At 42.0% G+C, this 17,252-nt stretch overlaps 1 protein-coding gene across 1 annotated transcript in view; it reads left to right on the top strand.

The window, feature by feature from the left end:
• The first annotated feature begins 9,106 nt into the window (after positions 1–9,106).
• KBTBD12 (kelch repeat and BTB domain containing 12) overlaps positions 9,107–17,252 on the top strand; it is a 67,198-nt gene continuing 59,052 nt past the window's right edge. Inside the window, exon 1 of the mRNA XM_063121372.1 lies at positions 9,107–9,233. The gene's annotated coding sequence lies outside the window, so the exon portion shown is untranslated. The remainder of the gene's footprint in view (positions 9,234–17,252) is intronic.

Genomic DNA, 17,252 nt, shown 5'->3' with positions numbered 1-17,252 from the left:
CAGTGGAACAGACTTTGACCAGTTGAAATGTGCACCTGCTCTGTTTGCTGGTGGGCAATTTCAAGGCCATAACTCTCTCTTCTTATGGTTCTCTGAATCGGATTTGGACTGGTTCTTTAAACCATCCTTCAAACAGAAGACACCTTCAAACAAAGGGCTATCCTCTGTAAAGCAGTACACATTGCCACTCTAGATCCAGTGGGGGGGAATCCGCACATCGTTCCGAGATCGCTTCTAAGCGACCCCAGTGCGGCATGAAAGCGATCATGTAACTGGCCTTTGGAAGAGCCGATGAAGAGACGTCCTTCCCGCCGCCGCTGCCACCCACAGACCTCCTCGCCGGCTGGGATGGAGAGCTTGGGGGAAGAAGGCGGGGTGGAGAGCTTCTTCTGCTCTCAACCCCGCCTTCTTCAGCCGAGCTCTCCTCGCCGGTTGGCGAGGAGGTCTGTGGGTGGCAGCGGCGGCGGGAAGGACGTCTCTTCGTCGGCTCTTCCAAAGGCCAGTTACACGATCGTTTTCACGCCGCACTGGGGTCGCTTAGAAGCGATCTCGGAGCGACGTGCGGATTCCCCCTGTGGCTCTTCTTATGCCCTTATGAAGAAAGAGTAAGCCTTTGCCTGACTGAACTGATGTGGGAGATAGTTAATAAAATCTGAGAAGATCTGTGTTAAAGATGGTTGTGGACCTTTAAAGGCACTGCTCTGAGAATCCTGAGCTTTCACCTCACTTACCCAGAGAATTCTGTGTCTGAATACACTTTACTGTGGCACAATGCCAATGAGAAGCTGCAGTTGTGCTTTCTGCCTGGCTTGCTGCCCTCACTATAAGCTTTTGAGCAAGCAAATATCAGCTTTTCATCTATCATCCTGTAAGTTCATTGCTCCTGGGTTTATCTTTATTTTATTCTGCGCTGTTTTTAGTTTACATTTTAATGTATCGTACACTGCCCAGAGATCTTAGGTTGTTGGGCAATTTAAAGGTAAATAAAGAAATACTTAATAAAATAAAATATATACTAAATATACAGAATGGAATGCTGTGAATACATAATTTAAACTGAAATCCTATGCACATGCCCCCGGAAGTAAGTCTCATTGAACACAGTGGGGTTTACTTAATGAGTAAATATGCAGAAGATTTGGCTGTTAATGTTAATATAACTATCAATATATTGCATGGCTTTTGATTTTTGCATCCCTACCCAGTTTTGCCCAGGAAAAATGCACATAACACCTCACCTGACTCACATTGCTGCCCACCTTGGCTGCCATCAAGAGCCATCTGGCTATTCTAGGCATTGACTGGAAGGCCAGGAATTGAGCAGCTACTCCCTCCAGCTGCTACTTGTAATGTTACCAATCTGGTCCTCAAACTGGCACTAAAAGAGTTTTCCCATCACTATATAGAATCAGTATATTTCCATGGTCAGCAATAATTTTTTAAAAATATTCTGAGTCAGTACGGTGTAGCCATTGAAATGTCAGAGTAGGACTGAGGAGATTCCGGTTTAAATCCCAGCTTAGTTGGGTGGCCTTAGGTCATACTGTCTCAGCCTGAGCTATCTCACAGGGTTGTTGTGAGGATAAAAAGGGAGGGGAGAATCATGTACGCCGCCTTGGAGAAAAGGTGGGATAAAAAATGGTAATAATAATAATAATAATAACAATAACAACAATAAATGTGGTGCCAAAAGCATCTATTGCAGTATACCTTTCATTGTTTCATTCTAAAACGGCATTCATTCATACCTTTTCTCCCTTCAGTTAGTAGAGATGTGTATCATTTGATCTGAGAAAAGAAAAGCTAACCCAGGAACAATAAGGACGATGAAGAGACCAAATTCCTCTCAGGTGCACAATATTTTCCTTCCCAACACCAAACTGACAGTCATTAATAATTAGTTGTAAGTAAATACACCCCTGGCACCTGAAGCAGGTTTCTAAATAAACAAGCTTACGCTGCTGAGCCATTCCAGGGGTACATCTGAGTTCACATTTTTCCTCCCCCTGGTTTGGTGGTTTTAACCCCAAAATGAAAAAGCTGATATGATGCAAACAGGTCAGTCAAATGAACCCTACCATGGAATGTGAGGACAATGGAGCTTGCGACCATGCAAATAGGCAGTAGGCCAGCAAAGCCACACACATGGTGTGTGTTCCGTGTATGTGTTAGGGGGTGGGGGATCAGATGTGTTTCATGAGTGCCTTTGATTCCTAACTAAAGTTCTGTACCAAAATATTAAAGTGCATGCTTTAATAAGATGAGTTAATTTTTTAAAAAGTAATATGTGGCAATGATAGAACCTGCTATAAGAGCATTTCCATATTAGATTATTTCAGATTAGTGCCAATTTGAGATTTCTGTTATGCACATCTAGGTCTAAACTACACCAAGCAGGATATTGCACAATGAAAGCGGTATGAAAGTGGTATATAAAAGGCAGGAGCCACACTACTGCTTTATAGCGGTACTGAAGTGCACTGACAAGTGTTGGGACCCATTGACACATACCATATACTGCTTTCATACCTCTATATCCTGCTTGGTGTAGCTCCTGCCTCTTATATACTGCTTTCATAGTATCCTGCTTGTTGAAGATTAGGCCCTAGAGCAGTGGTTCCCAAAGTGGGCGGTACCGCCTCCTTGGGGGTGGTGGGATTGCATAGAGGGGCATTAAGAGGCAAGGGGGCGGCAGGGAGGTACTCGAGGTGGTCTTTTCTGAGAAGCGCCTCTCCAGAAGGTCTTATAACCCAGAGACATTTTTATGAAAGAAGGAAGTTTGGTCCCAAGCCATATAGGGGAAGAATCCACACATGTATTAATACCGTTTAAGAACAGTCCTTTTAACGGTGAATTGAAATGTTTCAAGAGCACCAAAAAACTAATGAAGAGACATACTCTGCTTGGTGTGCCTCGTCATGCTGGCTGCAAAACAGAGGCGTTCACTCTCTTTTCCCTCCCACCCTCGGCAAGCCTGCGGTGGGTGCTTCGGATTTTGAATAAATATTTGATTAATTGTTACTATTTTGAATTTTATTGTTATTATCTTCCTTAGTGGGTCGTTGAAAACCGCTATTCTGAATAATTATTTTTATAGTGTAGGGTAGGGGGCACTGGGCATGAGTTTGTGGAACCAAGGGGACGGTTACCTGAAAAAGTTTGGGAACCACTACCCCAGAGGCTCATCAGACAGGGGAAATCATGGGAAATCATGTTTCCTTACCATGGGGCTCTCTTGCTGGTTCACTTCCACTTTTGAAACGAACACTTTTCATGGAGAAGAGACAAGTGACCACATGGCATGTAGATTTCAATGGGGACAGAGCCCTCTAGCAGGCATTTTATAGCACAATCTCCTCAGAAGAGTGAGATTAAAACAGGTTTATTTTGTGACCCTGAAACTGACAGAAGAAGCGAGAGACGTGCAGGAGGTGGATGTGATCGTCAAAAGGACCCACTAACATATGTAAGTGGCCAGTAACGAGCGTGCTATAAAATGCTTGTCTGATGAGGTTCCTAGTCTGCTGCATTGCTGACACTATACTACCCATCTGCTCTATTGCCCTCCCCCAAAGGCAGCTGACTGCTCTACCAGGGCAGGAATGGGAACAGAATTATCTTTCTTTCCTTCTCATAGAAAGGAAAGAACTCGATCCCTCTCCTGGGAAGAGGGCAGTCCTCAATGACTAGAAACAAAACAAAAGGTTGAACAACAACCTTTAATTTCACAAATCTCAGCAGAGACTTTAAAGCAGGGGTGGGCAACTTGTGGCCCTCCAGATGTCTTGGCCCAAAAACCCCATCTTCCCTCACCATTGGCTATGCTGGCTAGGGCTGATGGGAGTTGCTAAAACATCTGGTGGGCCACAAATTACCTGCCCCTGGATTAAAGAAAGGAAAAGAGATTATGGATAGGATAGGAAAGAAGCTGTGGTCAGACATCCCCAAAGATACCCCATTCCCCCATGCCAAGAAGACGCATGATAAAGCAAATATGTCAGAATCACAAATTATCAGGATCATATCCTTTTTCGTTTTGCTTTTTTGAGAAGATTAAATACACCTCATTTTGTATGCAGAGTCACAGACACCACTTGCAAACTGATCCTATGCATATTGACCCAGACGCATGTCCCACCGTGCTTAGTAAGGCTTACTCCCAGCTAAGCATGCATAGGAATACATCTTTAGAATCATGCACTGCAGAGGATCTACCGCTGGTGGAGGCAGGATCATGGGCTGCTAGCTGTTCAGTTGCTGTGTTGTTTGGCTTAGAGACGTCACCTGCAATTCAGCAACTACTTCCTCATGAGTAGCTTTCTAGCAACAGCTGCATAAGGGCCTTGCTTCACGGTAGTCCCAATATGGATCCAAGTCCACCAAATATCGAGGCACCGCATGAACACAGCAGCAAGCACTGAATTTGCTGACGGGATTTTGAAACTCTGGACTGAAGATAGAAATGCCTGTACATGCTGGGCTTGTGCGCGCAGGGCCTTTTTATACCATCAAATAGCCCCTTGTGGGCACAAAGGGATCAATCCATGCCCAAACATCATTTTCAGCTTGCAGATCACTCCTTTGTTGAATAGCAACTACAGATTACATTTCATGTCAAAATAAACAGGTGATTTTAAAACTACAACAGAATCAAAACATTAGGTTTGATCCCATTCATTTTTTTAAATTGTTCACCATTGTACATGGTGAAACTGTAGGCAGTTTCATGCGAGCACTTTTGACAGCTGGTGACATTGTACTCCCACCCTTATCCTATCCTGCCCCATAGGGAGCGAATATAATAGTACGAGGGCACAAAAGAAAACATGTGGCTGTGTAATGCGCTTTTCAAGAGCATGTAGATAAACCCATACAGCCATGCTAAACCAAGACAAGTAAAAGAGCAATGAGAGCACTACAGAAGTAAAAGAAATGAGTCATAAGTTGTACAGCATTGAGATCATATGAATTTGCCTTATACGAAGTCAGATCATTGGTCTATTCTAGCCAAGACGTGACTCCTTTGACAGCTCTCCACTCTGTCATCTCAGTCAGAGGTCTTTCTCAGGGCTGTTAGCTCTGAGATCGTTTTAACTGCAGATGCTAGAGACTGAACCTGGACTTTTGCATGCACAGTATATGCTCCATCACTGAGCTTTGGTACCTCCACATGCCGACCATAAAGGGCCAAAGCATAGTAGAGGACCGAATCCCTAATGAACGAATGAACCAATTCTTTGGCTCCAGTCTTCTCGTATGGGGACAGAACACAGAACCAAAAGCAAATGTACTTTCTCATCAAGGGTAGGTTTTCACATTACAGACTGATATAAGCAAAAGCTGCTTTAATCTTTCCAATTTTGTGCCTTCCAGTGCAATAGCTCTATTCTAGTCATTTATTCCACTGCAAAGCATTATCAGCACAGACTTTAAACAAAGGGAAGGAGACTCAGGATTAGAAAGAATCATTTTACCAAAAAGAGGAGGAGGAGGAGGAGGAGGAGGAAGAAAAGGAGAAAGCTATTATTAGTTCAGATTCTGAGCTATTTTCATGTTTATGGTTGTTGTTTTAAAAAAATGCACGTGAAATGATCCAAGTATTACATTTAGAAACAGAGACTGTCCACCAACTCTCAAAATGCCTGAGGATGATTTCGTATCTTCCAAAGAATTTTTTTAACAGAACATACGTTGTTGAATAATAATAATAATAATAATAATAATAATAATAATAATAATATATTTATTTGTTAGCCGCCTCTCCCTCTGGACTGAGGCGGGGTACAACACAAATAAAAACACCATAAAATACATAAAACTAATTCAAACATTTAAAACCAGTGCATCATTATGGCTGATGGGCAACTCACCATGGACTTAGTAAACTTGCTTCCTGGTTTTGCTTCCTGCCCACCTGCAAAAACTAAATGGGTTGTCAATCATCTAGCAGGCCACAGGCCTGTGTTCAAGTGATGCAGGCCTGGTTTAAACACAACTAGGTCATCTCACAATTTTAATAGGCCACGAAGAACCGTGCAACTAGTACCTCCAGCCAAAAGGGGTCTTTAGGCCTGTGCTCCTTCAATAGCAGCTCCCCATGCTGCATGACAAGCGGCTTCCCAAACTGAAGGGAGCTTCAAAAGTGGTTTCTGTTATGGAATGGTGGCCTGCTGTTCTATGGAACAAAGATGAAAATCCCACTGGTTTGTGCAAGCCCTTGAGCATGCCTAAAAAAGTTCTCTGAATACCAATTTGCAGGCATGGTCATTTATAGTTTCCAGCAAAATCATCATCATGATATTTAGCCTAAATAATTTTTTTATTAATAAACCCACTACTTTAACTTAATACTACATGTTACAAATATATAAAGTTACAGTGTGAAAAGACCAACCTGCCTTTTTTTGTTACGTCATTTTGCAGTCTTCTGCAATGCTCTATATTCACAGTTGCAAAGGAAAAGACATTCACAGCTAGAGCTTAGGAGCAGTAAGAGTCTGTAAGATAACAAAGCCAGGCAGAAGGATAGATTTTGGAAAAAGAAAGCCAGGCAGAAGAACAGATTTGTGGGGGGGGGTGGGGCAGATTTCAGAATCAATGTTCTGAGAAACTATTATAATGAATCAGCTGAGGGCAAAAGAGAGGAAGGAAGGAAGAAAAAAGAAAGAAAGAAAGAAAGAAAATACTCAGTTTTACATTATGAGAATTGCTTATCTTGTTAAAGAAAAGATGTGGGTGGGTGCTATATTAATAAATTGAGTAAGGCTAATTCTAAATTAATTTTTCTCTCTTACTTGTTCAAAATATATCGAAATGTAAATGTGAAAGGCCTGTGCGTTTCCCCCCAATGGCATTACTAAACTGATCCAGATGGTACAAAATGACATCACTTGGTTCATTTGGCTCCTTAATCTCAATGGAAGTACTTCTGACTTGCACCTCTGAGAACCAAGGGAGAAAATTTAGTTTCATGTCTACACAGCTAATTCTATGAGCTTAAAGAAGCTTTCCCCTTTTGTGGGTGTTTCTGCTCAGAGCTGATCTTTAAAGCGTAATCTTATTATGAATATATCTTTAATCTTTAATTATGAACAGATCTCCAAACCAACATTTTCTTTCTAGTTTAATCCCCACCCGCCTCACACTCACAAACATGGCTACTACAAAATTCCATGAGCTAAGCAGGTGGGAGAGAGGATGCATTCATTGTCTGTTCAATCTTTATTGTATTCAGGCTCCATACAATTGTTGGCCAAAAAAAGGGGGAAATGCATTGTCAAAAAAAGACAATGACAGCCATTTTGTGATGGTGCCCATGACACGCTATCAAAATTCCAAATGTGCCCACTAATCAAAAATGATTGGGGACCCAAACATCACTCCATAATGGAGAAGACTATGACTAGGGTGCGTCTATCTGGCGCCACTTAACCCACTGATAAAACCCTGTAGTATTGCTAATGCAAAGGGGCATCCATAGGGTTATATGGCAGGACTGAGCGCAGGCTATCCAGCTAGGAAAATTTGCAGCGCTGTTGCCATCAAATATTGAGGGAGTGAAAACCACCAAAACCTTTTTTTGGTTTGTTTTCTGCCAACTCTGCATAACATTGTACCTTTGAAAGCCTGCATCTGCACATCTGCACTGCTAGTTCACTGAATTTATGCATTATGCATAATAACTACCCTTAATTTAGTTCCAGACTGTACTATCACCATGGCGGCCAATACTAAACTCGATCCCCGCCTTGCATTCCCATGCCTACCCTACACCGAGATCCACCTTCTAACTATGCCCACTCTCTTCATCCGAACTGAAGCCACCACTGACACATGAACAAACAACCATGGTGACATTGGAGCAATGTAAAAAGTAGTGGTAAAACGACACATCAAAAATGCGCATCTTCACAGGAAATAGCATGATGTAGCTGTGAGTTGGCGTTGGTGTCATATAAACAACGGGTCGCAACTGCACAGCCACGATGGGGCATATAGACAAGCCCTAGGTGATCTGTGCCTGCTTATCCCAGGACAACTGAGAGGTCATCCCCAGTTGACCCCGGGATGCCCTGTGCGTCATTTGGACGCACAGGGATGACCTCGGGATAAATGGCAAGTGTAGATTAGACCCTAGTCTATGTGAAGAGAAGGGAAGGGATAGAAATGCCGGATATATGCCAACTTTTAGTAGGGATCAGGCAATATTTATTTAGACGTGTGACTCAGTTGCCACCTTTCTCATTCTTTCCACCCTTAACTGTTTATAGTGTAAAAACTGCACAGTTGTCTGATGCTACATAATGAATCAAATTCCTTAACTGCCAATCCAACCAGAGCAAAAGTTGCTAGATGGATGTGGAAGTATGACAGAGTTCCTTTCCCACTATGGCCAGGATGGCTTGATGCAAAAGAGGTCAGGGCTCCTGTCACTTTAATAATTGTACAGAAAGGAAGATTTCCCTCTTCTGTGTAACTATTAAAGGGCCAGGAGCCCTGTCCTCTTTCGCATCTGGCCACCCTAATGCCGGTACAGCAACAGCATGACTAACCTGCATCGGTAATTACAATCCAGTTTCTGGACCAAGTTCTGATACAGTCTCTTTAAATGGGTTCCCCAAAGATTATTTTCATAGCTACATGTCAACTTATACAGTATGAATAAGGCAATATTTATTTAGATATGTGACTCAGTGAACATCTCTGTCACCCTTTCCAAATTTCCAGAAAGCCAGTATGGTGTTGTGGTTGAAGTGCTGGACTAGGGGTTCTAGTCCCCAATCTTCCATAAAGCTCACTGGGTGACTTTGGGCCAGTCATTGACTCCCAGCCTAACTTACCTCACAGGGTTGTTGTGAGGATAAAATGGAGAGGAGGAGGACCATGTACACCACCTTGGGCTCCTTTGAGGAAAGCTGGGGTATAAATGTAACAATTAAATAAGTACAGGAAAAGCAAAAAATGCCAGTCTGTCAGTGTCTCGCTGAGTCCCAATGTGCCCCTTTTATGTGACATCAATACAGAGCCAAGTCAAATAATATTGAGTCACGCCTATTTATATCTTCTGGCTTTCATTCCATCCACATGAGACTCTGATGTAAGCAGCAGGCATAGGAGGCACGGCTTCTCCTTCTGTGTGTTCAGTCCTTGCCTCTCTACCTCTCTGCTCCTCCCATCTGGTTTTCCAAAGAAGTAAAGAGCCAGACGGAACAACAGACAAGTGGGGGGGAAAGGTAAATATGCCTCTCCTTTTGAAATGAATAAATGAGGTAGTTTATCATTGAAGGCCAGAATAATAGAAGGCTGTGATGCTGAAGGTTGTTTTTAAGGCAGCAAGGTGATATTGTTATATACTAGACTGAAGTGGAGGCTGTAGGTAGGCCTTGAGAAATATATAAAAAAATAAGGGCTTGCTCTATTCTACAGGGAGGAGCTTGTCAGCATGTAGGGACACTTTGAGTCTAGGACGACTGACAAAGATAGCTATTTAGAGCGTTCCTTAGCAATGATCACTATGAGGCCTTCTCACTTGTACATAAGCTGCATGATAAGTTATACAACACAGCCCTTTAGATTAGATGAGATTGCTGCAACTGAAGACAAAATTAGTACGTTTGTGCCTGTACAACCCCTTACTATTTTGTCAATTGCTCCCATTCCATGTACAAAAGGCAACTGAATTAGCAGTCGAATTTTACTTCAACAGTGGGGATGGGACAGCGCCTAGTTAAGCTATGGAATTCGCTACCAAAAGACATGGTGATGGCCACCAATTTGGATGGCTTTAATCACTGATGCCTGTACTGATGCCTCTATGCTACCTCCAGAATCAGAGGCAGTATGCCTATGTACACCAGTTGCTGGGGAACATGGGCAGGAGGGTGCTGTTGCACTCATGTCCTGCTTGTGGGTTTCCCATTGACAGCTGGCCAGCCACTGTATGAACAGAATGCTGGATTAGATGGACCCTTGGTCTGATGCAGCAGGGCTCTTCTTATGTTCTTATCCTTCACAGCACCTGAAGACCATAGGCTAGCTTAGGGAGCACAAAGCAGGCCACATGACACACAGCTCTGTTGCCTCCTAGCATCTCCCACCTGAGGTGACTGCTTCTTTGCCTAATGGTAGGGCTGGCCCTGCGGGAAACCCTGCCCCAGATACAAAAGATGAATTCCTAACGCTACACTAGTTGACAAGAAGACAATTAGAAACACAGGCATTAATTTCCTTTACAGAACTGCTTTCACAGGCAAGGCTCTAGGAAACCCATTTCTCTGTAGCAACTTTGCCGGTCATGATCATAGAATTGTGAACTCAGCTTGAGACCATTATTGTGCAATGTGAGATTACAATACGCACGGATAGGTGTGTTATGTGTTATTTTATTGCTATATTTCTGATAATGCTGGTTATAACTTGTGGGTAGGTTACAAAAGGACTAAAGTTACATATACATGCCAAATACTGCCAGTGGTAAAAGAACAGCAACTGACAAAATAGTAAAGGGTTTTTTTGTTATCAAGAAAAATTAAAGGACGTGGCTGCAGAAATGCTCCTTCACAGGAGCCATTGCCAAAAGTTGTGCAGCTGTGTTAATTCATTGTGTATATGGCAGAGGTTCTTTACTACACATGGTGTGTGAAACCATTAGCTAATGAAAATCCTGGAAATGTCTGAAATCTTTATGTCATGTATCAGCTTTTTGAAATTTATACTGATGTCGTGCCATATATCATTTAGCTATAAATAGTGGAAATAGGGGCGACATTTGGAAATTTATTGAAGGCACTGAGGCTAGATCTACACCAAGCAAGATATAGCACTATGAAAGTGGTATATAAGAAGCAGGAGCCACACCAAGCAGGATATATCGGTCTGAAAGTGGTATGTGGTATGTGTCAATGGGCCCCAACAGTTGTCAGTGCACTTCAATACCCCTATAAAGCAGTAGTGCGGCTCCTGCCTGTTATATACTGCTTTCATACCGCTCTCATGGTGCTAAATCCTGCTTGGTGTAGATCTAGCCTGAGTTTGCATTTTCTGATATTTTCCAATGAGCTTACTGAACTGTTAGGATGTACCAGTAAATGTCAACGTTCACCAATTTTTTGACATATACTGTAACACATGCCATTCTCTCAGGAGTTAGCAGTACTGGTATTATCATTACTGTAAAGCTGTATATTTGAATCCAATGGGTTTTCCCCCCCAGTCTGAGAGTACTGGGACATCTAGGGGAGTAGGAAGATTGAAATAGTAATGATTGAAAATAGACATTGCTTGAAAACTGGCAACAACATTTTGGAAGTTGAAAACGTTTCTTAAAAAATATTTATTTATTTATTTATTTATTGCATTGCTATATCGCCCAATAGCTGAAGCTATGTTTGAATTACAGCTAAGATTATCTTTAATACACTGCTACCACAGTAAATATCAAGTCAAATGGGTATGGTTTACTCGTTTTTCTGATTTCAAAATAATATAGGCAGACCGATGCACCTATATGAAAAACTAAAGTGCTAGTTATTGCCTATAAAGCCCTGAACAGTTTGGGACCAGGATATTTTAAGGACTGCCACCTCCCATAGAAGTCTGCCCACTCGCTGCAATCTTCATCTGAGGCCCTGCTGTACATTCTGTTGCCTTCATAGCTTCAGCTGGTCAAGATGTGGGACATGACTTTCTCAGCTGGTTCACAACCAGGTTGTGAAACAGGTTGCCTTTGGTTGCCCAGCTGGCTCCCTCTCTGATATTCTGGCATTCCATAAATACCCTTTTGTTTCTTCACTGTGCTTTTGCTTTGTTTTTCTCCACTCCTGTTGTATGTTTTAACATCTGGCTTTGGGTTTTTTTAACTCTCTGTTCTATTTTACTGTTCAGGTTGTGTTTGTTTTAATCTTACTGTAAGCTGCTTTGGGCCTCTGGAGAGCTAGATAAGATTAGATAGCCAAGATCTGACCTAGTGCCCTTCAGCACTAGAAATCTTCATAAACCATGAAAATTCAGGCTGAATCTTCATTTTACCAAGAGGTTTACACTTGAGTTTTATCATGGTAAGAGTTAAAATAAAAGTTTCTCAGCTACAATGAAATCAATAGCAGTCTATATCCATTCCTCTGATCTGATTCCTGTCAATAAATTCACTTCAGTGTGTCAGATCACTCGAAATCCTTCATTTGAAAATGAACCAGATCGTCAAGTCTTCAATGTACACAAGTATACCCAACATTACAGTAAGCAACCACTGAACTCCCTTATGGGAGTTCTGCTGACCTGCACCATTCCAGAAATGAGCATTTCCGCTCATTTCCAGTTGCTCCTGGAAGCGCTAAATCTCTGTTGCATAAGTGGTGGGATCTGCCTGCATAACAGACTCAGTGGGAGGTGCCACTCATGCAACAGACCCATTGAATTTTGTGTGAGTGATGAAGAAATCCTCCAATCCCTCTAATACATGGCAGATACCCTGCATAGTCCCACACAAACTTACATTTTCAATACATTTTTCCCTCCTGGCTGAGATCCAACTGAAAATTATAGTCTAAAAAAGGCAAAAGAAAATACACCAGCAATGCAATCCTATGCAAGTCTATTCAGAGGTAAGTCCCACTGAGTGATTACTCCTAAATAAGTATGTATAGAATTGAAGCTAAAGAGCATCTAAGCTCTCAGACAGAACTACACATTACATTACCTATTGCCCAGATCTTGTGAGATTTGCTGGAGCAAGCAATGTTAGAGCAAAATGATACATTTTCAACAGTGATTTGCTGGGCTAGACTATTTTCTAGAACAGAGAAAGTGTAGCTGTACAGTTATAATTGGAACGTGTTGTTTGGGAGACAAATTTGTACTTCCCTACTGGATATATGCTCTCAAGAACTACCAGACCCAGTGTTCCTTGTGCTGCATTGGCATGAAGGCAGGCAGTGGTAGGAAGAACTAAGCACCATAACGGTCAGGGATATTGATCCCAGGGACAGTGGAAGGCAGTGTTTCTGATAGAATTTACCGGACCAGCATATATGTGAGTAAACGCAAACACACACACACACCATATTGCATATTTGATTATAAATACAAATCATTGGATTGTGTGTTTGTGATGGGAAGTGGTATGTATGAAGGTTCATACTGCAAGTTTGTACTGCCCACCCACTCCAAATTATGCTTGGGCTCTGGTCAGATCAATTGTCCATCCAGCCTCATACGGTGGCTGGCAGGCTTTCTAGAGATGTAAAAAAAACCAGAACAAAAACCCACCTCTGTCTGAGGAACTCAAGCAGAGATGTTTCACAGCCCCGACATTTGAAAGCCTTCAACTGGAGATGCCAGGGATTTAATTTGTTTACCCTCTCCATGCAAAGCATGTGCCCTACCACTGTGTCATGGCCCTTCAACTAAACACTAAATAAACAATTCATTGCAGAAATAAGGGCAATATTACAAGGTTCTACAATTACACTTGTACCTGGACAGCACTGAGGTATTGTACTAGCAATTTCTTAATACTAGCCCTCTCTCCTAATTGTAAGTACAATTAGTATGTTGTAAAATAACAGTATGAAACCACATTTTTGTGTGTGTTCCCATTTATCATCCCTTTAATACATACAGCATCAGAAAATATCAAAGTTTCATTGTCTTTCTAGAAGATAGGCAACACCCTGACAGTTTTATGATGTCATAATCAGTTCAATAATAATGGTACCCATCCGTTACTCTATGAAAGGTGCTTAAGGGGAAGAAATGCTGATTTTATTCTCATTTCCCTTTCACACTTTTCACTGTAATCATGGACAGTTCTTTGCACCATTGTTTATTTTTCAGCACAGCTTTGATAAAAGTATAGTGTGTGGGGCAGTCTTTAGACAAAATGTAAGCCTTGTCCTCACCTTCAGTATGTGATTGGACATGACTCCACAAAGATGTGGAGGAGAGCCCTTATGCATATAGCTTTATGCCCATAGAGCCCCATTCAAGCTCTCTTCAGTCATTCAGTATCTGTAGATACTACACACACGGGGGTGCAAACTATGACCCAACCTACTTACGTTCATTCAATTGTCTGTAGAGGGTACCCACATATATGCTGGTACACATGGAGGGCTCTCTACATGCGAACAGGATCCAGTCCTGTTCCTCTTCCACATATTCTTAAGGTGAAAAAGATAAGAATGTGCTCTTGAATCCCTTTGATTGGAGATCCTCCCCCCCCCCGATGTACAATAGGTGTTCAAACAAACATCCCTTACATGTTAGTGGGGAGAGTGGGGTTTTGTCCACCAGTCACACACACACATGCTGCCCATATGTTCCTCTGTCCATACGCATGTAGAGCTCTTCCACGTGAGGGGAGATCTTGGGCCAATCAGGATCTCTCTTTGCATGGAGAAGCTCTATGCGCATATATCAGTATGCATGTGGAGTCTCTTCTCACAGGCACTGAACGCAGAACTGGTGGGATCACGGCCGCCAGGCACATTGACAGTGAGGGCAGGGCTAGCCCATAGACCCCAGAACCCTCTCATCTGACTGGGTAGTGAGGGGAAAGTACAGATAGAGTTACACTCAGATGCAGAAAAATTGTCTTGCTCCAAGCTAATTCACCTAAAGCAAATCATGGATCCTCAGACTGGTGAGATCCTGACAAAATTGTTATACTTCCATTGCTTTGGCTGTATCTTTTTCTGTTGCTTTGAGTAGCATCACATACGTAGCTGGAACATATTTGCTCACTCTCTGTGTATGAAGAGGATTCATGAATAGAATCAAAGAATAGTAGAGTTGGAGGCTATCGAGTCCAACCCCCTGCTCAGTGCAGAAATCCACCTTAAAGCATCCCTGACAGATGGCTGCCCAGCTGCCTCTTGAATGCCTCTAGTGTGGGAAGCCCATGACCTCCCTAGGTAACTGGTTCCATTGTCAAATATATTCTTATGGCCCTATGAGGTAACTTAAGCGGATAGTGACTGGCCAAAGGTCACCCAGTAAGCTTCATGGCCGAGTGGGGATTTGAACTGATGTCTACCCGGTCTTATTCTGATACTCTACTACTCAGTAGCATTAGGGGGTTCACTTGAACACTCATATGTGTGGGTGTCCATGCAAGGAGAAATCCTGGACCAATATGTCTATGATACCTGGCTTGAGAGAAGATATAGGTTTCACCTTTATCACAATCCTATACATGTCTACTCAGAAGTGAGCCTTACTGAGTTCAGTGGGACTTACTCCCAGGTAAGTCATACAGGATTGCAGCCGTATAATTTTATTTTTATATTTCTAAACAACGTTTTGAGTATTTCCTAGCAGTATTCATGGAGAGGAAATGTACAGAATACTGTCAAGGCACAACTGCTAGGGTTGGGTTAAAGAATGTGAGAGCCTGCTGTGTTAACTACCCTAATAATTACTAAATTTAAAACTGAATTACTAGAAAGAAAACAAAATTAACATTGTCAGGACACAAAGGGCAACTAATAAAAGTAATAAAGAGGGAGCTTGCAGCCTTTTTTTCTTTCCTGTGTATTAAGATGTTCACTGTGCTATTTCCATTGTATTTATACACAGCAACCTAGGTTTTGTAAGCCCTTCAGGACTTAGCAATTAGCATACTAGGGAAATGATGGTATGGCAACTGAGCAGGGCGTTAAGTGAAACTGATACAGCATTATAGTATATTGTGCATGAGACGTAGACAAGGATTTCTATGGTGCCATTCAGAGACTGAACTCTATTCACACTTCAAGAGGTTCTCCATGGTTTGATCCAGGAAAAGTCCAGAACAAATTTGGAACATATCCATACAACTATTTCACACATGACCAAGCAACACTGCTCATAGAAAAAAGCTAATTATCATTGCAAGCACTACCTGGACCATTACTACTTTTGTCATAACTAATATTGTAAATATAATTACAAAAATTACAAAGCATAATACTGAGACTGCAGTGGGTCCAAGGCATATGCAGCCACCATTCTGCATATCCAACCCCTGCTTGGGGGTTGCCGTGTCGTGTGAACCCAGCAAATGTGGATTATGCAAGGGTTAAACAACCCTTAAATAACCCCAGAACAGACTATGATTTAAACAATCTTCGAAAGGTTTGCACGCTACAACAACCCCCGAGTGGGGGTTGGAGTGGAGCCCGTGGGAGCCGCAGACCCACGACAAGCCATACCATGTCATGTGAACCAGGTCACTGGCTCACTCCTTGGAATCCATTGGACTGGCCTTGCTTTAAATCCTCTTTTTCTAGCAAGTTGGATCATTTGTGACCTTTTTGTGATGACTCCGATATTGTGGGTTTTTTTACCCTGTTTTGGATATAAGTAATCACCACCACAGAAAATAAATCATTTATAGAATGAGTAAGGGAGTTAAAATAAAAACCCTGTATGAGGCAATTCCAGAGGGGCAGACAAGAAGGAATTTATAGTTTTAAAACACATGGATATGCAGAAGAGGCGGGGATGTATGACAAGAAAAAAGTTCATACGTGCTAGATTAGATTAAGACTAAATAGGACCCAATTCTCTCCACCTCACTGACTCACTTCCTTATCCTTATTCTTTACTGGTTCCAATATTCTATTCTAGTAAATCACAGAAAGTCAGTATAGTATTTTTATATTATACTATGTTGTTCATGAGAATTATTTCTCCCTCATACTTAGTGTAATGTAAATTGATTTGTCATGCAAATAGGGAACAGTATGAAAACTTCGAATATCAGCACAAAGCAGTCTTGCTTAAATCTTTTTAAGAAATCTTATTATCTACTGTAGTTCATTTTCCTTGTACTTGTCACGAGATTCTATCAAAACTTCATATCTTACCTGTTCCAGCCTCAGCTCTGACTCCTTTCTTGGCTGCCATCCTTGTTACGTGTTCTGTTCTCTGATTAATCTCAGAGGAGAGGCCTCCAGAAATGAGAAAGCCAAAAGGAATCTGCTGTTAAATACCCTGAGTAAAAGGTAATACAGCCTTATGAGTGTCCCTACTGGCAGGAGGACAGAAATGCAGGGCATTTCCCCTCCAAGAACGGTGAATATGTGGTCTTTCTTGACCATATGATAGAGAGCCAGTATGGTGATTAGAGTGTTGGGACTGGGATTTGGGAGATCTGGGTTCTAACTCCCCACTCACTCATCAAATTCAGTCACTGACTCTCTGCCTAACCTACCTCATAGGGTTATTGTGAGGATAAAATGGAGAGGAGGAAGATCATGTAAGCCACCTTC

Source organism: Elgaria multicarinata, chromosome 3 (assembly GCF_023053635.1).
Source record: "Elgaria multicarinata webbii isolate HBS135686 ecotype San Diego chromosome 3, rElgMul1.1.pri, whole genome shotgun sequence".
Lineage (NCBI taxonomy): Eukaryota > Metazoa > Chordata > Lepidosauria > Squamata > Anguidae > Elgaria > Elgaria multicarinata.
Note: the sequence above shows the minus strand (reverse complement) of the source record. Positions and strands in the feature narration are given on the sequence as shown.